Source organism: Arachis duranensis, chromosome 9 (assembly GCF_000817695.3).
Source record: "Arachis duranensis cultivar V14167 chromosome 9, aradu.V14167.gnm2.J7QH, whole genome shotgun sequence".
NCBI lineage: Eukaryota > Viridiplantae > Streptophyta > Magnoliopsida > Fabales > Fabaceae > Arachis > Arachis duranensis.
In genome coordinates, this window is record NC_029780.3 from 44,164,089 (window position 1) to 44,171,877 (window position 7,789).

Genomic DNA, 7,789 nt, shown 5'->3' on the forward strand with positions numbered 1-7,789 from the left:
AAAGAGTGTGCTTAAGAGCTCTGGACACCACTGACTGGGGACTCTAGCAAAGCTGAGTCATAATCTGAAAAGGTTCACCCAGTTATGTGTCTGTGGCATTTGTGTATCCGGTGGTAATACTGGAAAACAAAGTGCTTAGGGCCACGGCCAAGGCTCATAAAGTAACTGTGTTCAAGAATCAACATACTACACTAGGAGAATCAATAATACTATCTAAATTTTGAGTTCCTATGGATGCCAATCATTCTGAATTTCAAAGGATAGAGGGAGATGCCAAAACTATTCAGAAACAAAAAGCTACAAGCCCCGCTCATCTAATAAGAATCTGAGCTCCATTTAAAACTCTAAGATATTATTACTTCTTAATTTCTTTTCATCCTATTTTATTTATCTAGTTGCTTGAGGACAAGAAACAGTTTAAGTTTAGTGTTGTGATGAGCGGATATTTTATACGCTTTTTGGGGGTAATTTCATGTAGATTTTAGTATGTTTTAACTAGTTTTTAGTAGAATATTATTAGTTTTGAGGCAAAAATCATATTTCTGGAATTTACTATGAGTTTGTGTGTTTTTCTATGATTTCAGGTAATTTTTGGCTGAAATTGAGGGAGCTGAGCAAAAATCTGAGTTAGGCTGAAAAAGGACTACTGATGCTGTTGGATCCTGACCTCCCTGCACTCGGAATGGAGTTTTTGGAGCTACAGGAGTCCAATTGGCGCGCTCTTAACGGCGTTGGAAAGTAGACATCTAGGGCTTTTCAGCAATATATAATAGTCCATACTTTGTGCGAAGATAGACGACGTAAACTGGCGTTCAACTTCAGTATCATGCTGCTGTCTGGCGTCCAGCGCCAGAAACAGGTTACAAGTTGGAGTTCAACGCCAGAAACAGGTTACAACCTGGCGTTGAACGCCCAAAACAGCCCCAAGCACGTAAAAAGCTTAAGTCTCAGTCCCAGCACACACCAAGTGGGCCCCAAAAGTGGATTTCTGCACTATCTATCATGGTTTACTCATTTTCTGTAAACCTAGGTTATTAGTTTACTATTTAAACAACTTTTAGAGATTTACTTTGTACCTCATGACATTTTCAGATCTGAATTTTATACACTTTGACGGCATGAGTCTCTAAACTCCATTGTTGGGGATGAGGAGCTCTGCAGTGTCTCAATGAATTAATGCAACTGTTTCTATTTCATTCAAACGTGTGTGTGTTCCTATCTAAGATGTTCATTCGCGCTTAATTGTGAAGGAGGTGATGATCCGTGACACTCATCACCTTCCTCAATCCATGAACGTGTGCCTGACAAACACCTCCGTTCTACATCAGATTGAATGAGCATCTCTTAGCTTCCTTAATCAGAATCTTCGTGGTATAAGCTAGAAGTGACAGAGCATAGGAACGTTTTCACTGAGAGGATGGGAAGTAGCCACTGACAATGGTGACACCCTACATACAGCTTGCCATGGATGGAACTTTACAAACAATTGAGTTGAATATTACATTGCAGAAATTCAGAGGACAAAGCATCTCCAAAACTCCAACATATTCTTCATTAATAAAGTAACAATTCCTTATTCCAAACACTTTTACTTCTTACAATTAACTCCAAATAATCTTATTGGCATCCTAACTAAGATTAATAAAATAAACATAGTTTGCTTCAAACCAATAATCTCCGTGGGATCGACCCTTACTCACGTAAGGTATTACTTGGACGACCCAGTGCACTTGCTGGTTAGTTGTACGGATTACAAATTCGTGCACCATTCATCATGATCTTCAAAGTGTTCTTGGTGTTCATCTTGACATTCATAGTGTTCTTGCATGCATCATTGGTTTTGATCCAAAATTCTCATGTTTTGGGTCATATTTGTGTTTTTCTCTCTCATCATTAAAAATTCAAAAATAAAAAAATATCTTTTCCTTTTTTCTCTCAAAATTTCGAAAATTTGGGTTGACTTAGTCAAAAATTTTTAAAATTAGTTGTTTCTTGTAAGTCAAGTCAAATTTTCAAATTTTAAAAATCTTATCTTTTCAAAACTTTTTCAAAAATCAAATCTTTTTCATTTTTCTTATTAATTTTTGAAAATTCTTTAAAATCTTTTTCAAAAATCTTTTTCTTAATTTTATTTTTATTTTCAAAAATTATGCTAACAATTAATGTGATTGATTCAAAAATTTGAAGTTTGTTACTTTATTGTTAAGAAAGGTTCAATCTTTAAATTCTAGAATCATATCTTTTAGTTTCTTGTTAGTCAAGTAATCAAGTTTAAATTTAAAAATTAAATCTTTTTAATCATATCTTTTTACCATATCTTTTATATCATATCTTTTTTTTAATTTTTATCTTTTTCAAAAATTTGATTTCAAAATATCTTCTTATCTTCTTATCTTTTCGAATTTGATTTTCAAATCTTTTTCAAACTAACCAATTAACTGTTGTTTATCTTTTTTTATCTTTTTCAAAACCACCTAACAACTTTTCGCTCTCTCTAGTTTTCGAAAATACCTCCCTCTTTTTCAAAAAAATTCTTTTTAAATAACTAATTGTTTTAAATTTTAATTTTAATTTTATTTCTTATCTTAATTTTCGAAAATCATTAACTCCTTTTCAAAATTATTTTCGAAAACTTCTGTCTCTTATCTTATTCTATTTATTTATTCATTTACTAACACTTCTCTTCATCTCAACAAATCTCCCTTCGGCAAGTGTACCGAATTGTCATCAAGCAAAACTCATAATAGAGTGAGGTCGAATCCCACAGAGATTAACGGATTAAGCAATCAATGGTTAATTGATTATCCTAGTTAGACGAATCAGATTTGGATGATGAGTAGCAGGAAGTGTAAATGGCATAAAAATAAAGAAAGCAATAAAGTGCAGAGAAGTAGAATGACAAGAAAAGTAAATGTAAGAACTAAAAATAAAATGAACATTGGGATCAAGAGATATTGCAATCCTCCAGATCAAATTCATTCTCATCTTCTTCCTCAATCAATGCATTCATTGATCTCCTTGGCAATCTTAAGTGATTGGATCCCAATTCCTTGGAATTCAATCTCTCAAATCTTGATCAATAGCCAATTCCTTGGTCAATTGCTCATGAGAAGAGATGAAGTATGGTCACTGATTATACCACATGCATTCCCAAATCAAGTGTTGGAGGATTATAGTCACATATCCTTCCAAACCTAATTTGGTACAACATGAGAAAGCATTTCTAGCATGATCTCTTCATTCCTCTTCCAAGGTTCAAAAGAGATCCAAGTATGAATAGCTTTTTTTCCAAGATAACTACCCAATTGGATGAAGATCGAAAGCTTTCAAGCAAAATCAAGAGAAAAGATAGAAGAAGAAGAATAAGAACTACACTTAATCCATTGAATCACAATAGAGCTCTCTAACCCAATAAAAAGAGTTACTTTATCATTGCTCTACCAAAATAGAAAAAGAAAGAAAGTGCAGAAAAGTAAAGATGAAGATTAAAACTGAAATTGAAACTTCAAAATTCATAAATGAAAAGTACAAACTAGAATTAAACTACTACTAAGAAAAAGAAAAGAAAAGGAAGAAGAGTGGTTGAGGGGAGGGGTCCGAAGACCCACTCCCCTTGGAGTGTGCCAATTCACAGAAGTTCGAATTGGTCTTCACTCTCTCCCCCTTCCTTCAATTCTCACGTATCTAGCATTCCTTGAATGTAAAAACTAAGGCCTTTATATAGGCTCTCCTAAATTACAAAATGAAATTAAAAGCAAATTACACTTAAATGAAAATTCCTATTCTAGATGCTTCTTGTGGTCTTGATTGGTTGACAATTGTGGGCTTGCTTGCTTGGGCTTTGAAGTGGACTTGAGAGAGAAGTGAGTAAAGTTGAGGTCCAGGTGCCAATGTTAGTGCTACCGTTAGCCACACTAACGCAGCAAGTGTGGCGTTAGTGCTGAAGTTAGTGTGGCTAACGTCACACTTGCTACCAGTTGGTGTTTTTGGGGCTTAAAAGATGCCTCTGGTTCGTGCTTCAATTTCATGCCCACTATAGAGTATTATATATTGTTGGAAAGCTCTGCATGTCTAATTTCCAACTCTTTTGAAAGCGCATCATTTGGAGCCCTACAACTCGAGTTACACTTCTTGGAAGGTGAAGAGGTTAGTTGGCCTTAATACAGGTTGATACCATGTTCATCACTGCACTTTCGGGGCAGGTTTTCTCCCTCAAATTTAGTGTCAACCATGTAGTGCTATATATGCTTGGAAAGCTCTGGAATCCTACTTTCCAATGCAACTGAAATCATCTCATTTGGAGCTTTGCGGCTCAGGTTATGCGTGTTTGAAGAAGGCATGGTCAGGCTTCCAGGTGGGACTTTTGCCCACGTTAACTACCACGTTAACTAAGTTAACGTGGGAGTTAACGTGGCTCATTGTGGCTTGTGTGGCTCCTTCCAACGTTAGTGACAATGTTGAGTGTCACTAACATTGGCCATCACCTTCTTTCATCCACGTTAGCTTCCACGTTAACTAAGTTAACGTGGAAGTTAACATGGCTCATTGGAGATTGTGGGTTGCTTCCAACGTTAGTGACAATGTTTGGTGTCACTAACGTTGTCGACAACCTTGTTTCTTCACGTTAGCTTCCACCTTAACTAGGTTAACGTGGGAGTTAACGTGGCTTCTTGTGACTTAGCCAACGTTAGTGATAAAGTTGAATGTCACTAACGTTGGCGTCCCCTTTTCTTCATAACGTTAGAGGCCACGTTAACTAAGTTAACGTGGTAACTAACGTGGCCACTTATGAGCTTGGTCCAACGTTAGTGATAATGTTAAGTGTCACTAATGTTGGCTCCATTTCCTTTCTTCAAAGTTAATGCCACTAACTTTTCTCACTAACGTTGGGGCTTTCCTTCCTTCCACGTTAGTGCCCACGTTAGTGTAACTAACGTAGTCACTAACGTGGCTCTTCTCTTCTTCTTTTGGCCTGAAGTCAATCAAATAAAGTGCATCAAAGTCTTGCTCTTAATCATGGGATCATGCATCATCCAATTTATCATATAATTCATGCATAATTCTCATAAAATCATTCAAAATTCACAATGTTTGTTTGAATCATGGTATGATTGCATTTTCAACCAAATACTTGCTTATTTCCTAAGGAAATGCATGAAACTACCCTAAAAACAGTAAAGAAAAGGTCAGTGAAACTGGCCAAGATGCCCTGGCATCAATAACCATAGCTTACTTCAAGCCAACAATCTTCGTGGGATCGACCCTTACTCACGTAAGGTATTACTTGGACGACCCAGTGCACTTGCTGGTTAGTTGTGCGGAATTGCAAAAGTGTGATTGCAATTTCGTGCACCAAGTTTTTGGCGCCGTTGCCGGGGATTGTTCGAGTTTGGACAACTGACGGTCTATCTTGTTGCTTAGATTAGGAATATTTTATTTTTGTTGGTTTAGAGTCTTTTATTTGAGTTTAGTTTCATATTTTAAGTTTGGTGTTAATTGCATGCTTTTATTTTCTTTTAATTTTTCGAATTTGCATGTTCCCTTTGTTTTGATCTAAAATTTCTAAGTTTAGTGTCATTTTGTTATTTTTCTCTTTCCTCACTAAAATTCAAAAATAAAAAAATATCCTTTCCTTATTTTACTCATAAATTTCGAAATTTTGCTTTAAATTAGTCAAATATTTTCAAAATCATATCTTTTTTTAGTCAAGTCAAAATTCTAATTTTAAAAAAATTGATTATTCTTCAAATCTTTTTCAAAAATTAAATCTTTTTAATTTCTTCAATCATATCTTTTTATTACAATCATATCTTCTCAATCATAACTTTTTCAAAATAATTTTCAATCATATCTTCTTAATTGCTAATTCCAGAATCTTTTTAATTAATTAATTAAATTAGTTTTCAATTTGCTTTGATTTTATTTTCTTCTGGTTTTCTAATTTTTATCTTATTTTCCGTTTATTTTATTTTATTATTTTCGGTTACTTTTAATAAAAAAAATAATAATAATATAAATATATATATAATATCCACATCATCTCCCTTTTTCCATCATGGACCTAAGTGGAATTGAGCAGTCCAGACGGACTCTGGGGTCATATGCTAACCCCATCACAGCTGCATATGGGAGTAGCATCTGTATACCTTCCATTAAAGCAAGCAGCTTTGAGCTAAATCCTCAACTCATTATCATAGTGCAGCAAAATTGCCAGTATTTCGATCTTCCACAAGAAGAACCTATTGAGTTTCTGGCACAGTTCTTACAAATTGCTGACACAGTACATGATAAAGAAGTGGATCAGGATGTCTATAGATTGTTACTGTTTCCATTTGCTGTAAAAGATCAAGCTAAGAGGTGGTTGAATAAACAACCCACAGCAAGCATAAAAACATGGAGACAGTTATCAGACAAATTCCTGAATCAATTTTACCCTTCAAAAAGGATGACATAGCTAAGGCTGGACATCCAGGGCTTTAAACAAGAGGATAATGAATCCTTTTATAATGCCTGGGAGAGGTACAGAGGTATGCTAAGGAAATGCCCCTCTGAAATATTTTCAGAGTGGTACAGTTAGACATCTTCTACTATGGGCTTACAGAAAAAGCTCAGATGTCTTTAGATCACTCAGCTGGTGGATCTATACACATGAGAAAGACGATTGAAGAGGCTCAAGAACTCATAGATACTGTTGCTAGAAATCAACATTTGTACTCTAGCAGTCAGTCCTACATAAAGGAAGAGGCCAGGCCAGTAATTACTGATCCTAATCCTCAAGAATAGATTATTGAGCTTAATCAACAATTACTCCTTATGACAAAATAATTAGCAGAATTTAAAGAGATGCTCCAAGACACTAAAAATGCTAACAAGAATATGGAAGCACAATTGAATCAGAAAAGGGTTGCAATCTGGCGTTAAACGCCCAATGGGTAGCTAATTCTGGCGTTCAAACGCCAGAAAAGGGTTGCAATCTGGCGTTAAACGCCCAAAAAGCACCCAATCTTGGTGTTCAAACGCCACAAAGGGGTCAGACACTTGCAAGTACTGATAACAACCCCCTTAAGCAGGCTTCTCCAACCACTTCTGTAGGAAATAAACCTACAGCAACTAAGGTTGAAGAGTATAAAGCCAAGATGCCTTATCCTCAGAAACTCCGCCAAGCGGAACAGGATAAGCAATTTGCCCGCTTTGCAGACTATCTCAGGACTCTTGAAATAAAGATTCCGTTTGCAGAGGCACTTGAGCAAATACCCTCTTATGCTAAGTTCATGAAAGAGATCTTAAGTCATAAAAAGGATTGGAGAGAAACTGAAAAAGTTTTTCTCACTGAAGAATGCAGTGCAGTCATTTTAAAGAGCTTACCAGAGAAGCTTAAAGATCCTGGAAGCTTCATGATACCATGCACATTAGAGGGTACTTGTACCAAGAAAGCTCTATGTGATCTTGGGGCAAGTATCAACCTAATACCTGCATCCACTATCAGAAAGCTTGGCTTGACTGAAGAAGTCAAACCAACCCGACTATGCCTCCAAGTTGCTGATGGCTCCATTAAATATCCATCAGGCATAATTGAGGACATGATTGTCAAATTTGGGCCATTTGCCTTTCCCACTGACTTTGTAGTGCTGGAAATGGAGGAGCACAAGAGTGCAACTCTCATTCTAGGAAGACCTTTCCTAGCAACTGGACGAACCATCATTGACGTCCAAAAAGGGGAATTAATCCTGAGAGTCAATGAGGATGAGTTCAAGTTGAATGTTGTCAAAGCTATGCAGCATCCAGACAC